Source organism: Hemiscyllium ocellatum, chromosome 18 (assembly GCF_020745735.1).
Source record: "Hemiscyllium ocellatum isolate sHemOce1 chromosome 18, sHemOce1.pat.X.cur, whole genome shotgun sequence".
NCBI lineage: Eukaryota > Metazoa > Chordata > Chondrichthyes > Orectolobiformes > Hemiscylliidae > Hemiscyllium > Hemiscyllium ocellatum.
Window position 1 is genome coordinate 7288913 of NC_083418.1, and position 17035 is coordinate 7305947.

The window sequence follows — 17035 nt, forward strand, 5'->3', positions numbered from 1 at the left end:
GCTACAGAGAATTGATCCGGACTTGCAAAGTTCTCACAGGACAAGACAGGTCATGGGATATCCGTTTCATTTCCCGATACACTGTCCATATTAAACAATCTTAGTGATTTTTATAGCATATGATACGATGTTGAAGAAAGTTCTTTCGATACTGTTCCCCCAAAAAACGTTCCCAGGAGAGGGACAGCATGGCATTTGAAATGAATTAAAGTCCCTCTACATTGTCCCCTACAAACACTCCCAGGAAACAAAGGTGGTTACATAGTACAGCTTCCGCTGCATTCTCCCCATAAAACACTCCCAGGGCATTCACAGCATGGGGTCATATCCAGAGGAAAGCGCCCTTTACACTGTCCCTACATCGAACACTCCCGGGATAGTGACAGCATGGGACTAGACACAAAGTAAAGCTCTCTATACAATGTCCCCATCAAACACCTCGGTATAGGGGGTTAGATATGGAGTAAAGCCCCCTCTACACTGTCACCCATCCCAGGGAAGGGGCAGCCCGAAGTTATGATGTACAGACAGATTGAATCTCTTCTTGCGTTAGCATTACTATGTGGATTATCTTACCCTGAGCATCATCATTTTTTTTATTATTCTGAAGGTCATCCTGTTGATTGGTGATGTTCATTGTTACAAGCTTAATGTGCCAATGCCTATTAGTACGGACCGGAGTCATGAGTTAGGACCCTGCTGAAACTCCACCACAATGTTCCCTCAAAGAATAACATGGTGAATTTGAAAATTCCAAAATTGATCATCCCTGCATGCTTGGAGAAAGTTAGTGATTGCCGCTATAAAGTTCCAAGGCTTCCGTCTTCCATCTAACTCCGAGCAATGCTGGAAATGTTAGCTATCTTGATAGATCACAGACTTAATGTTCCCTGGGGCTAGTGGTTGGCTGCTGAAACCAAATGCAGACAAGGCTTTTGGTGCACATTCAGATTGCAATAAAAGGTTATTAGATGAAGGAAAAAAAAACATGCTCTAAAATATCTGCACAGAAAACCAGTTAGCAAGTTATGAAATCGAAATTGTAAACTAACCTTCAACCTGTTTCTCAGCACAAATTGCTGGAAGTCGTCAAGCCCAGATGCATATCCTTCCCATCTCAGGTGTTTAAAATCATTGGTTGATCAATTCTTGCAAGGTTATTCACTTCTGGTTAGTAAGGGATATTTGTTTTGTTCAATTTCCAAACCTCCTCACACGACGTCCAGGTTTCTGACAGCCAGAATCATTCCAGTGCCAATGATTTGAAATAGTCCAGGCAAAATCAACGAATGTTCTCGAAGGAAGAAACAGAAATATTTGTGATAAAACGACAAAACTTTTCGGGGTAGAGAAATTGAGCAACAGCGAACTGATTTCAAACATGAACTATAATTCGATTGAATCGGTGGAGATGCCTCTTGGAACGTTAGACAATAGACAATAGGTGCAGGAGTAGGCCATTCAGCCCTTCGAGCCTGCACCGCCATTCAATATGATCATGACTGATCATTCCTAATCAGTATCCGCTCCCTGCCTTATCTCCATAACCCTTGATTCCACTATCTTTGAGAGCTTCATCCAACGCTTTCTTAAATGAATCCAGAGACTGGGCCTCCACTGCCCTCTGGGGCAGAGCATTCCACACAACCACCACTCTCTGGGTGAAGAAGTTTCTCCTCATCTCTGTCCTAAATGGTCTACCACGTATTTGTAAGCTGTGTCCTCTGGTTCGGCACTTACCCATCAGCGGAAACAAGTTTCCTGCTGCCAAAGTGTCCAATCCTTTCATAATCTTATATGTGTCAATCATATCCCCTCTCAGTCTTCTAAACTCAGGGGTATACAAGCCCACTCGCTTCAGTCTTTCAATGTCAGGTAATCCCTCCATTCCAGGAATTGACCACGTGAACCTACGCCAGAATATCTTTCCTCAAATTTGGCGACAGAACTGCACACAGCACTCCAGGTGTGGTCTCACCAGGGCCCTGTTCAGCTGCAAAAACACCTCTTTGCTTCTATACTCAATCCCTCTTGTTATGAAGGCCAGCCTTCTTCACTACCTGCTGTACCTGCATGCTTACCTTCATTGACTGGTGTACACGAACAGCCAGATCTCTCTGTACTGTCCCTTTACCTAAATTAATTCCATTGAGGTCATAATCTGCCTTCCTGTTCTTGCCACCAAAGTGGATAACCATACATTTATCCACATTAAACTGCATCTGCCATGCATCTGCCCACTCACCTAACTTGTCCAGGTCACCCTGTAATCTCCTAACATCCTCATCACATTTCACCCTGCCACTTAGCGTTGTATCATCAGCAAATTTGCTAATGTTATTGCTGATACCATCTTCTATATCATTAACATATATTGTAAAAAGCTGCGGTTCCAGCACGGATCCTTACGGTACCCCACTGGTCACTGCCTGCCATTCTGAAATGGAGCCGTTTATCACTATCCTTTGTTTCCTATCAGCCAACCAATTTTCAATCCAATCTAGTACTTTGCCCCCAATACCTTGCGCCCTACGCTTACTCACTAACCTCCTATGTGGAACTTTATCAAAAGCTTTCTGAAAGTCCAGGTACACTACATCTACTGGATTTCCCTCGTCCATCTTCAGAGTTACATCCTCAAAAAACTCCAGAAGATTAGTCCAGCACGATTTCCTCTTCATAAATCCATGCCGACTCTGTCCTATCCTGTTACTACTATCCAGATGTGCCGTAATCTCATCCTTTATAATAGACTCCAGCATCTTTCCCACCACTGAGGTCAGACTAACAGGTCTATAATTTCCTGCTTTCTCTCTCCCACCTTTCTTAAAAAGTGGTATAACATTAGCCATTCTCCAATCCTCAGGTACCGATCCCGAATCTATCGAATTCTGGAAAATAATCACCGACACATCCACGATTTCCCGAGCTATCTCCTTCAGTACCCTGGGATGTAGACCATCAGACTTTTCAACGTTCAAACCTAACAGTCTCTCCAACACCAAATCCTGGCAAATACCGATTCCCATAAGTTCAGGTCCTTCAGTCACTGTTACCTCAGGGAGATTGCTTGTGTCTTCCCCAGTGAACCCAGATCTGAAGTACCCATTTAATTCTTCTGACATTTCTTTGTTCCCTATAATATATTCCCTTGTTTCTGTCTTCAAGGGCGCAATTTTAGTCCTAACTATTTTTTTGCCTTGCACATACTTAAAAAAGCTTTTACTATCCTCCTTTATATTATTGACCAGTTTACCTTCTTACCTCATTTTTCCTCTGCGTATTTCCTTCTTAGCAATCCTCTGTTGTTCTATAAAAGCTTCCCCGTCCTCTGATTTCCCACTTATCTTTGCTATGTTATACTTTTTCTCTTTTAACTTTATATGTTTCTTAACTTCCCTCGTCAGCCACGGCCGCCCATGCCTCCTCCTGGGATCTTTCTTCCTTTTAGGAATGAACTGATCGTGCAAATTCTGCATTATACACAGAAATACTCGCCATTGTTCCACTACGGTCATCCCTGCTAAGGTATTGCACCATTGAACTTTGGCCAGCTCCTCCCTCATAGATCAACATTCTCCCAGTCTCTCCACTCGCAGTTACATGAGCTGTCTGAAGTAATGTATTTAGATCACTGATACAGGTAAACTTCCTGAACACTGAAATTTCAAATGCCGAAGAGTTCTTGTAGGTCACTCAGTCTATCAGCTCAAACTCAAAGCCAGGTGTAAAATACACAGCATACCTAACTTACATCAGAGTCCCAACAAAATTAATCTGAATTATTGTACTAAACGATATGGAGAATTGAAATGCTACTTTATTTTTGGTACTGGATGTCCAGTTTAAAAAATGACAAACAGCTGGATCTCCACACCCTCAAACCTTACTGCAGACCTGATCCATATCCCGAACCAGCCTCCAATGTGATTTTAATCCAAAGTCGCCTAAACGTCTTTTTAAAGCAAAGATTGTTGGCTCCCAAAACTAAAACGCAAAGAAAAGACAGGAGCGTGTTACCTTATAATCTATTAATAAGGATGATGAGAAAGTGCATAGAATATTTTTTTCAGCAGCTTCTTGTGGTTATGTAAAAGAAATCCCTGACGTTCACTTTGCAATCCAAAAGTAACAATTTATTTACCTAACTCTGATAGTGAATAAATTAACTAAACTGTTATCAGAGGAAGCAATTCCCCTTTGTCTACTAATTATTCCTGAATAACGCAAGGTTTCAGTGGTATGGTGCGTCAATAAATGCAAGTTCCACTTACGTAACAAAACATTAAAGATCTGTCTCACAATTACAGCCGAGGTCACGCATTCTGGAATGTTCTGTGGCTGGTTCGCTCATTTCCTTGTGTCTGAAATGCATTCCCCGAATTTTCCACTGTAGAAATGCCTCTGCTAACGTTGGTGATTATGATGTTAACATAATTTAGCTTGTGCTTTCTCTAATAAGTATCAGACTGTGAAAGCCAATTTCTCTTGAGAGAGCTGAGGACTGTTACCTCTGCCAAATGGCTGTGAGCATTTTATGACTTTCCCAATGTTCTCATTTTTACGCCTTTGATTTCCTATCAACATTTCAACAATTGGATCGCCAAAAGCATCAGATTGAAATGTAATACGTGTCTTATATCTGGAGGTTTATTTTAGATTGATATACTAACTTCGAACTTGTCTTTAGAGCAAAATAAAACTTCTACCTGAAATGGTGACCGCACAGCACTTCTGATGTAAATGTTTCAATTCAGCGGCTCTGTGTATCTGCAAATCCACAGACATCAATTTTTTTACAAGTCTCTAAGCATAGAGAAAAAAATACAGGCACTACGCAATGCTTTCCTCACTTTGCAATTATGCACAAACGTCGCAACCACAGGAGCCTAAATCAGTTCGATTATTCACCAATACGAATTGACCTGTTACACTTCCACCTGAGGTCTCCGCCCCTCTTTGTCATGTGGACACTAAAACAAGTCTCCATCAGCTTCCCCGAAACAAACCTAAAAACCTTGTGACCTGTCGTACCTCCCTCACCATTTCGACTGGATGCTCCACCCGACGACAAGACCACAGGGTCGAGACCTCCGCTCCCCCCGATTTGACGTGATCGTCTGGCATCAAAGCAACAAACATATGGGCGCAATCGTTATTGTCACAAAAGCCAAGTCAATTTATTGGTTACACAACTGCGTTTAGACTTGAACCTTTCGGTTCTGCACTCCAGTGCCTTCGGGAAAATTCATTGCTGTGTTAACCATATCTAGTGATGTTGCAATTTTATACGTTTCTATGAAATCCTGCGTCAATCCTTGTGAACTCCAGTGAATATAGGTAAACGTTTGCTGCACTTATTTCATGGCTGAAAAAACCTTCTGTCCGATAAGCAGTATTCCAAAGTGGAAGTCACCCCTCTCTGGTAACCAAAACATTCAGAGCAGCCCGTGTCGTCTCATAATCTGCTAAAAGACATGTAGAGGGTGTCAAAACCTCCATCTTACACTTCCTATATGTTATAAATGTGAGTTTAAATGATATGAAATATTTTCACTGACTCCATACTCCACGATTAACAAATCATATATTGAATACCAACACAAAACAAATTAATGGAACCACATACAAACATAACAATTCCCGTCTAACTACAGAGTATTACTGAATAAAACAGAAATCTATTGGTTTGTTGTCCAATAAATAAAAAAACCCACTTTTGTAACAAAACAATAAAATTGACTCTCTCGAAATACATCTGGGACATGTTTCGGAATGCTCGCATTCTATACGGAACTTCTTTCAAAAACGTCTGTGCCTGCGTCAGGAATACCACTCTCCATCGAATCCCTGTGTCAGGAACGTGTTTTTAAAGAGTGCCTCCGGAGCTTTAATTGCATGGTTGTTACTCTGAGAGCTGAGAGAGCTGACCTCTTTAAATACAGTTTGTTCTCCGCTGCATTTTCAAATTCACTCTTCTATTTTACCCTTGATGACATAATAACTTACTTATCATTGGCTTGGTTCTAGTTGTCTAAAACATCAGATGGACATTCAACTGGCCCTTAGTCTCCAAATTCAAGGATAAAATTAATTAGCTAAATTTAAAAATCTGTTGTATTTGAAAAAAGTGCAGGTTTGCCTGCTGATAGCATAGCATTTTGAATGCGAATGTTTCAATTCGAAGACCTGCACCTGTCAGACGGCTTTCACGTGTGGGTCTCCAGAAAACGTGTATAGCTGCGGCAAAATATCCATGGTTATGTACTCAGATCCTCTTGCTATGAAGTGCAGCATAGCACTTGTTGTCTTTCAACCCTGCAACACTTAGCTTCGACGACTTACGTAGCGATCAAATAGCCCAGGCTTTTACAATTTGTTGTCATTCAAGAAATACTCTGCATTCACTTTTTTTGGTCTAAAGGTGGATCGCCTCAAATCTATGTGTATTAAAGTGCATCATTCGTGCATTTGCTCACTGATCCATTTGTCCAGTCACACCGAAACATCTCTGCACTCACCTCACCCATCATTTTCTTTCCTTGCTCGGTGTTTTCCGCTCACTTCAAAAGATTACATTTAGCTCCCACATCTAAATCATGACCATATATAATGAATAAAGAGAGTCCAATCTCCAATCATTGCTATACCTCTGCAATCGCTAGCTGCCACTCGGTAAAAGACTCTTTGAAAGCTTCACTTTGTTTTCTGTCTTGTATCGGCTCCCCATAAATGCAAGTACATTTATATTGACAGTTTAATGGCCCCAGTCCACAAGATAAGCAGAGTTAGTTCTTCTGCTTGTTAGAGATTGCTGCCCTTCAATCCCTCTTCTTCAAGTTAGTCTCAATTCCTTGCACGAGGCACATGCGGATTGGTGCAACACCTGCAAAGTCACTGAGATACTGTTTAAATGTTTTGGTGACAGCCGACTGTGGGGACATACATTAGCTTTCAGCAGATCTTTCGACAGTTTATGAGAGAGAAAGATCCTTGAGGACACAGAGCAGAGAATGTGACAGCACAGGAGCAGGACCTGTCGGTGCATTACTTTGTGGCGAACTCAAAGTAAAACTAATCCTTCTGGACTGTCTGTGGCACATATCCCACGATTCCTCACTTATTCACCCGCTTCTTTCAAAGCCCTTTAAATGGTCCTATGGATCTGCCTCCACCAGCACACTCAGAAGAACGTTCGAAGCACCTGCCATTCCATATGTTGGAAAAAAATCCTTTGTAAGTGTCCCCTTACCTTAATGCGTGCCAGCTATTATTAGATATTTGAACTATGAGGAAAAAAAAATCTGAATATCAAATATATCTGTGTCTTTCATAATTTTATAAACGTCTGTCAGATCTCACCTCAGCCTTCGCCACTCTGCAAGGAAACAACCGCGGAGTGTTCAGCAAATCCTTATAGTTCAAACTCTCGAATTCAGGCAGCATCCCAGTAAACTTATTCTGCACCCTCTTCAAAGCCCCCACATCATTCCTGTACAATGCTGAACAGATTTGAGTGGAAAGCTGTCGTTGTGACAGAGCCAAAGTTTTTCAAACTGCAGTATCACTTCTGGAGTCTGCACTCAATGCATCGAACAATACAGATGAGCATGCCATACTCATTCTTTAAATCCTGTCTTCTTGTGTGAGCATTTTCAAGGAGCGAAGCAACAGTATTCCAATGTCTCTCTGTACGACAATTCTATTAAGGGGTCTGCCATCTTCGGTTTACTTGCTCTCAATATTTCATCTACCAGAGAGCAGCATCTGTCACTTGCCCGGATTAAGCTTCGTGATGTTTCTCCACACACATCAACAACTGATTCCCCTGCTGTACAATTGGAAAGCATCTACACTATCCAAAGCTTTGTGGCATCTGCAAAAATAATAATCAACCCAACAACGTTTTCATCCAAGTAATTTGTATAAATCACAAACAGCGGAGGTTCGAGTACGTGTCCTTGTGAAACAAAATAGTCACGCATTTCCAGTCAGTAGAGTACCCTCCAACAACTACCCTTTGTCTTTTATGGAATATCCAATTGGAAATTCACATGGCGAAGTCATCGCGAATCACGTGCATCTCCATATTTCTGATGAGCCGACCAGTAAAAACCTCGTCGAATGCCTTATCAAATTCCATGTAAATAGTATCCGCTATTCTGCGCTCATCGACCACTCCAGGACCTCCTCAAAACAATCGATGAAGCAAGTAAGACATTACTTGCAGAAACAAAGAAATGCTGACTGTCCCTAGATCGATCACAGCTTTCCAAACGTGCAGAAATGCAATCCCTACGAATCCTCCACAATAGTGTCCCAACCAACGACGCAAGACTAACTCATAATTTCCTGTATTGTACCTGTTCCTGTTCTTGGACAGAGGAAAAAAGCATTCGTATTCACCAGGCCTTTGAGAACCTGTCCAGTGACTACACATTATATACAGATCTCGATATAGACTCCAGCAATCTCATCTCTTGACTCTCTCAAAGCATGAAAAGATCCCATCTATTCCTAATCACCTCCACAAATTTACACTCGTCCAGAGACCTAACACAACTTTTGTTTTTGTCTTGATCTCAACTTATCCTGGCATATTATCATGCCCCACACAAATCTCACTATCCTCCATGTTCTTCGCCTTGTTGAATACAGGCACAAAAACTCTGTTATGGTTCGTCCAAATCCTCTGTATCGACTACTAGTTTTATCCTCTGTCCTTGGGTGAAACTATTTTCTTCCAGCCTGTCATCCTATTTTCACTTGCCTTCGGATTACATTCATATCTACTTGCTAAGTAGCTGTCATGAAGTCTCATTAGTCTCCCATTTCAGTTTTTTCCTACTTTTATTTTAATATTCTGCAAAGGCCCAGTCCCGTTTTAGTTCCCTAAAATTCATATATGGTTATCTTTCTTTTCCCTTTGCGATTAATTTCACAGTCAACCTCGACATGCAATGATCCCTTACAGGGCATCTTTTTGCTTTCTCCTCAATGCAACCTGCCGCTCCTGAACTATAATCAACAGATCTTTAAATAACTCGTCCATGTAAAACGTATACTTGCTCATTAACAGATCCTCTGATTTAACAAACCCTCGCTCCTGCCTAATACCGGCTTAATTTGTGCTCCCCAAGTTTGTATCTTTCCGAAAGACCCTGTCGCATTCTTATTAGTAGGTGTCTTAAACATTCGGTGAGGTAATCACTGTCTCCAAAATTCTCTACCCCAAAACGTTAGTCACCTTGCCAGTCTCATTAGCCAACAAAAGCCACAATATGGTTGTGCTTCCAGATTGACCATCGACATAGTGTTTCATTAAATCCTCTAGCTGAGTTCAAGCTCGTCCCTCTTTTGCAGGCCATCCCTGTCCCAGAAGAAGCCTCAATTATTAAATGACCTGAAATATACGCCCCCTGTACAAGTTCCTTAACTACATATTCATTTGCCCTACCTTCCCCTTCCTTGCCTCGTGAGCACATGTACTGACAGTAACCCAGAGATTACTACCCTCGAAATTCTGTTTTTCAGTCTCTTTCTAAACGCCCAGTACTCATCCGCGGGTCTTCATCCGTCTTTCACCCTATGTGCTGATACCAATCTGCACAAAGGCCTGGCGCCACTCAAGCTATCCCTTAAAAAAATCATGCAGCAGCTATTCTGCCATCTCGATCTTGGCCAGAGAAACTCCAATCTGTGCCGCTAACTAACTCATGTTCTCCCACTTTCGGTCACTTGGTCTTCGTCAAATCCTGATGTACATTAGAGTCTGTTCTTGTCTGGCTTCTATTGTTGTGCATCCCTTAGAGGCTTTCCCCCAAAAGCATCCAAAACGGTATAGACTTTCAATGGGGATTAACCATTGGAGACTCCTGTCCGACTTTAAGCATGAATTAAAATAAAAATATTCTTCCAGCACAATAAAACGTTTATAGGTAATTGGTTCATTGAGGAAGAAAGAATGCAATTCCGCCCATACTAATGTAAACCTAGCATAAGAAATTTGGCTAAATTCCTCTGAACGAATTTCTATACACATCCCTTCAATAAGGACGAACTGAACAATAGACGGGGAAAGCAGATGATCTGTCAAAGACAACAGCTTGACTTTGAGAACCCAAATATGCACAACTAATAACTGACGATGGAAACAAATGAAATGAATTCGACCATTCACTAATCAAGAAAGGAAGGACAGAGACAGCTGAGAAGGTAGATGGCCAGGAAATATATATTTGTTAAAACCTCAGGAGTTCAGACAAGTTTCGTTTACTCTCCATTAATTTGCCCATTCCCAACGTAAGACTGACTGGTCTGTAATTCTCAGGATTATTCCTTTCCGTTTCGTGACCACGGAATAACATTTGACATCTGACAATCATCTGGTCCTACTCCAGTGGACAGTGAGGACGTCAAGATAATCGCCAAAGGCACACTAATATCTTTTCTCACTTCCCATAATAACCTTGGGTATATCACATTTGGCCCAGACAGCTTATCTATCCGCCTGTTGTTTTTTTTTCAAAATAACCAGCATATCCATCTTCTTAACAGTCAAATAAACGTGCTTATAAGCCTGTTTCCCGCTATTCTCACAAACGACAAGATGGCTCTCACAAATGAACTATGAAGCAAAGTATTCATTTTGGGCCTCCCTTACCTCCTCTCACTCCAGGCTCAAGTGCTCACTGAATGACTTCCACTTTGGTAAAATACATTACTCTGAGAATATCTGCCTCCAATTAATGCTCCACAACTCCTGTCTGATAGCACTGTAATTCGTCGTCGAATAATTAAACACTCTCCACTACTGTCTTCTCCTATCCCAGTTCAGGATTGTAGTTAAGGTCAAATGTTGCGGGTTGTGAGTTCATGGAATGCCCTGCCAGTAGCAGTGGTGAACTCTCCCTCTTTATGGTCATTTAAACGGGCATTGGTTAAGCATATGGAGGTTATTGGGCTAGTGTAGGTTAGGTAGACTTTGGTCGGCGCAACATCGAGGGCCGAAGGGCCTGTACTGCGCTGTATTTTTCTATGTTCTATGTTCTATGTTCTCCAACTGAGAGATCTGAACACTGGTGTGGTTTGTTGACAAGCAGCAAATCTAATATGGCCTTCCTTCCTGTCGGCCTTTCCTCATATTAAGTCATGCTTCCTTCCAGGACCCGCCAGGCAAAATCTGCCACATTCAAATTATTTTCATTAAGGTTGTTCTACTCAATATTAGGGATGTGGAAATCAGCTGTGACAACAATCCTGTTGATTCTTCACATGTCTAAAATCTGCCTCCTAATCAGCACGTCAGTGTCTCTATTACGATTGTTGTGTCTATAGAAAACTACAACTCAAGTGGATGCTACGTTTTTGTTTCTGACTTCGTCTATCACTGATGAGCAATGTCATCCTCCCCACTTCTTTCACCTCCTTCTCTGGTGCTTTTGAAACATCGAAACCCAAGAAAATCAAATTAAGGTTCCTGCCCCAGTGATATTCAAGTTTACATAACGGCCAAAACATAGTAGCTCAAAAACTTATCCATGCTTGAGGTTCATTCGCATTATTTTTAGCACTTCTTCTGTTAACATTGACACTATTCAATATATCCACCTGTAACACAAATCACGGCAGTACTTACACACTGATTGGACAGGTCCTGCAGAGTGTTGTTGAGAAAAGTGAACTTGGAGGAAGGATCAATAATTCCTTGAAATTCGAATTACACGTAAACAGGGCGATGAAGAAGGCCTTTCGTTGGCGTGCTTTTTATGTTAGTACATTGATTATTCGGGTTGGAAGTCATCTTGGAGCAAAGAATTACGATGAGAGTAGAAAGATTGGAAAGGGATCGAAGGGGAAACTCTTTTGACAGAGCGTGGTGTGTGCATGGAATGAGGTTTTGGATTAGACTAGAATCACTACAGTGTGGAAACAGGCCTTGCGGCCTATAAAGTCCACACCCTGTGACTCTCTGACACTGCCCATGGTTATCAGAGTTTTTATCCATTTGCATTAATCACATTGTGCAGATTATCCTCCGAACTTCTCTTGGCTAGTAAGATACACACACAAGTAACTACACCCGATGTGGAGACTGGCTCCCCGAACTGAATTCTGGGGGCGGATGAAATAGTGGTGTGAGTCTTTTCTACCGAACTCCACACTAGAATTATTGCTGAATTGTATTTAACCTGCCTGTGATAAAGCCAACAGTAAAGGCATAGCCGGTTTCGTTCATGCAGTCTGAATCTTTGAGAGTGCACACAGTGTGTCAGTGAGTTCCTCTAATTATCGATAACCAGACTGGGAAGGATATTTTGCTGATAATTGTTTAATTAAATTACCAATCATAATGGAGATAAATACCATCAAATCCTCCAGCTGCTCCCTGAAATTAGCCCGTATCAGGGTACAAAATTGCAGCCTTAGTGCAGCAGCTCCGCAGCTGCAGCATGAAACCCATGTCATGGAGGTAAGCAGGAATGAACAAACCAATGAAAAAAAAACCCTCACCCTCCCAAGAATAGACCACACAATAAACATTGCCCAGAACGGTGTGGAATTACCAGAAATGGAAAACAGTAATTTATTGGATCGATTTCGACTCTTTATTTCGATGTCTGTGGGATCACTCCACATTGCTGTCTCCTGTGTGCTTTACTCTTTAAATCAATGCATCTGACAGTGAAGATACTGAGCAGTAAACTCAGGAAAATTGAAACACGAGCCGTGAAAAAGAATTGAATGATTTCAATTGCGGCCCACAAACGTGTACTATTGTCTAGATCAAGAGCAGAAAACATTTGATCACTCATAAGACCATGTATTTTCTTTACATAAAAGGTCGGTCTGTAAGCTGTTCAGTACAATCTTTTTTTTTGGAGAACCGCAGCCGCAGTTATCACCTGACAACATTTAATTTTAGGAATCTGGCAATAACTGGGTACAAATCACTTAAAGATGAATAAGCCAGAGCAGTCAGTGCATGTGTACAGCGGTGCAGCATGAACGATGCATTCATCTATATCCTCCACGAAAATGAAGTGTTCTGGCTAAAGAATAGGAATATGTGTCGACATCAGATCGAGGACGTTCACCATGAAATCTGCCGTTGCCATGGTCATGAGGCGATGAATCATACATCTGGAGAGATCACACTGATCACGGTACGGAACGATAACTGCAAGGAAAAGAAAAGACAAAGGAAGTTATGCACAAGGATACCAGAATTAGCCGACTCCTAGGGGCAACACCTGCTTTTTCCACCAGTGATGTTCTTTGCCGCTTCTACACAGCATGTTAGGCAGCATCTGAGGAGTAAGAGAAACATATTTTGGATGTAAGTCCCTGAAAAATAATCTCACCTTCTCAATGAACATTTCCGGTGATTCTTCCCCCCGTAGCAACAGGAATCTAGACGGGTCAGAATAATGATGGGCCACAAGTAATTGAACAAATTGGCTCCAGTTGTTCCTCCACAGATAGACTGAAATAGACTGGTATAACGTAGAAACGCATGTGCAACAACCTCAGGGGCAAGAGGAAGAGTCAGAAAAGAAAATAACACATATTAAAGGAATTGAAAAACGGAGCTGAACACTTGAAACTTCTGAACACGCAAGACTACCTGCCATATGCTAGATTGGCCTCTTTCAGTGATGAGAAAACACATTCACTCCAACATTTCGGAGGAGAAACTTATCTCCAATGAAAACAAAAGCCAAAAGATGTGTCATTGAGAAACTATGGAGGTGCTTTCGCCATTATCATTGGTAGTCTAGTGGTTAAGATTCAGCGCTCTTACTGCCATGACCGATTTTGATTCCAGATCAGGGAACATGGGTTTATTGCTCTTGATAGTGACAACAGCAGAAGCAGAGCAGCTCTGACGGGAATCCATTCAATCTCTTGGACTGGAGAATGTCCCCCAGAACATCAGATTTCACTTTGAATGAAGGGAAAGTTGCCCAGACTGACTTTACTTATTTGAACAGCTTACCATTCATTCTTCTCTAGTTCCGCTTCTCAAAGAGTTCCGAAGGAATCACAAACCAAAAGACTGGATTTTGTTGTTTTTGTGTCTTTCCCATTCGCAGGAGCCACAGGGAGTGAGTAAGTGGGTTTGCGAAATGGAAAGGTGTCCATGAGCAGCGCGTGGTATTATTTCAGCTTCTCCTTCTCTGACAATCTCTGTAAGATTGATTCGGATGTTCTCGTTCACATTTACTGTAATGAAACAGTGAAAGGATTCTACTTGATGCAGACCCTGGAATTCAAACTTCATCTCAGCTTCAGGGCAGTGAAGAAGAAGTGTTTGGAAATATAACGATACCTTGAATTCCGCTCACGTGAAGCAAGAATCAAACCTGTTGCGTCCAATGGCCCTGTGCACACATAACACCCCCATGCTGCAGAGTTCTGATTTTAACACAGATATCAGCAGTCATGGGAACGTTCACAAGATGGCCAACCAACAACGATGATCCGGTTCACTGCTTCTGTTCAAACGTTCCCACCTTGTGAAGTTGTGCATTGCATTGGCAAAGGAAACACATTGGTCCCCAGATCAATTTGAGACATTAACACTGTTTATCTCCAGAGATGTTTCCAGGCCTACTGTGTTAGCCTATCAATTGCTGTTTATTTTCGAGTTTCAAACATCCTTAGCTCTTTAATTTATATTATCCTGAAAAACATTTCGGAGAAAATTATTTACCTACCAAAATTTTTCCTATTTTTGAAAAGCAGTCAGAAATGCTGCCACGACAAAATATGAGCAGAGTCGAATTCCCATTTATCGGCTTCATGTGCTCGACACCCACTCTCCGTCCCCACACACATTTTGCTCTAACACAATGCAACTTCCGGTAGAACACAAGCCACGTCGCCAAACATTGAGAACCGTGGCGGTAGCTGGAATAGGAAATGGGCAGTGAGCTGAAATGGAAACGGACGCTGCTATGTCCAGCTTTCAACTTTGAAAATTCAATGATCCAATCACTACAGTTTAAGAGAATCAGATAAAGCAATGCTCCGTAGAAAACTCTCAACAAAAGCGACTGTCGAGAGGTAATCGTGGAGAAAGAACATGACACACTCCACCTGGGGCGACCTCAAAGCTAAAACCTTCAGATTCAATTCATAGGCGCGTTATGTAGTGTACCACTGACCTAACCCAGCGCGAAACTTGTTGATGAATTTTAATGGTAACCAGGAGATTGAGGAATCCTGTCAGGATGGCCGAGTGGTCTAAGGCGCCAGCGTTAAGGAGTGTTAGTCCTTGCTCTGCATCTGGCTTTGTGAATTCTGGTCCCTTTCTAGGGGCGTGGGTTCAAATCCCACTCCTGACATGTCTCCCTTTTTGATCACGGTGGCACAGTGGTTAGCGCTGCTGCCTCACAGCGCCTGTCGACCCGGGTTCAATTCCCCACTCAGGTGACTGACTGTGTGGAGTTTGCACGTTCTCCCCGTGTCTGCGTGGGTTTCCTCCGGGTGCTCCGGTTTCCTCCCACAGTCCAAAGATGTGCGGGTCAGGTGAATTGGCCAAGCTAAATTGCCCGGAGTGTTAGGTAAGGGGTAAATGTAGGGGTATAGGTGGGTTGCGCTTCGGCGGGTCGGTGTGGACTTGTTGGGCCGAAGGGCCTGTTTCCACACTGTAAATCTAATCTAAAAAAAAATTCAAGAGAGCATCACCCAGCAACAGCAATCACCTTAATTGTTTCACTTCAATCGATCCCGCTTTGTGAAGCAGTACATTTCTCTGGCAAATGAGACCCATTTTCGTCAGCTGCTTGCTTCATTCCATCGTTTTATTCCCAGTCACTGCACTATTCCATGAGCCACTCCAGCAAATATACTTTCATACTTTGAGGCACGTTCTGGTTGATGCAAGACACTGAAATCATTCAGCGAGAAACGTCTGGTCATTTCTCGTCCAGGATCGAGACTTAGACGAGTTGAACGACGCCTTCTTTGGTGCTGCCCTTTCAATGCAGCTCAATGCATCAAAACGAGATCCTGGTAGGCTCAGCTATTCTGTACCATCATGCAGTACATCTGCTGAACGACATATAAGACTCTGGTGCGGCCGCATCTAGAGTATTGTGCGCAGTTTTGGTCGCCATACTATCGGAAGGATGTGGAGGCACTGGAACTGGTGCAGAGGATGTTTACCAAGATGTTGCCTGGTATGGTAGGAAGATCGTATGAGGAAAAGTTGAGGCACTTGGGGCTGTTTTCATTGGAGAAAAGAAGGTTTAGGGTTGACTTGATAGAGGTGTACGAGATGATTAGGGGTTTAGATAAGGTTGACCATGAGAACCTTTTTCCACGTATGGAGTCAGATATTACGAGGGGGCATAGCTTTAAATTAAGGGGTGGTAGGTATAGGACTAATGTTAGGAGTAGATTCTTTACTCAGCAAGTCGTGAGTTCATGGAATGCCCTGCCAGTAACAGTGGTGGACTCTCCCACTTTATGGGCATTTAAAAGGGTATTGGATAGGCATATGGAGGAAAGTGGGCTAGTGTAGGTTAGGTGGGCTTGGATCGGCGCAACATTGAGGGCCGAAGGGCCTGTACTGCGCTCTATTTTTCTATGTTCTATGTTCTTACATCAGATTTTCACTTCTCCGCATCTTTCACATTGAAACCCATGGCGATAATATAAACTATTTGGAAACTTGTAGAGAAAAGCTTTGCTGCAGAAGGTGGTTATAACGTGTACAACAGGTACAAGAGTGTGCACAATTCAGTTCACAACGGTTACTCTTAGCATGACTGGTGTTCCTCGCTGAGTTGTCCGAGTTTGCTTCGCCCTGCCCTGGATAAAAGTCCCAGTTAGGAAATGAAGAATTATTACTCATCTTGTGAATTATTCACGAGAGAAAAAAAACACTTTACACACAGAACACACACCTTGATCCCGCGAGAATCAATCCAGTGGTGTTTGCATCCAGTAAGAATGATTAAAGCACTGGCGTATGGGAAAATTCCCATGGCAAATCCCCCACCCAGCATCTCACCATTTTGAGTTG

The 17035-nt window shown here is 42.3% G+C and overlaps 1 non-coding gene across 1 annotated transcript; it reads left to right on the forward strand.

Annotated features, from left to right (window-relative positions):
- Positions 1–15230: 15230 nt before the first annotated feature.
- Positions 15231–15350, forward strand: trnal-aag (transfer RNA leucine (anticodon AAG)). Its single transcript has 2 exons — positions 15231–15269; positions 15304–15350. It is a non-coding gene; the product is annotated as a tRNA-Leu (tRNA).
- Positions 15351–17035: the final 1685 nt, after the last annotated feature.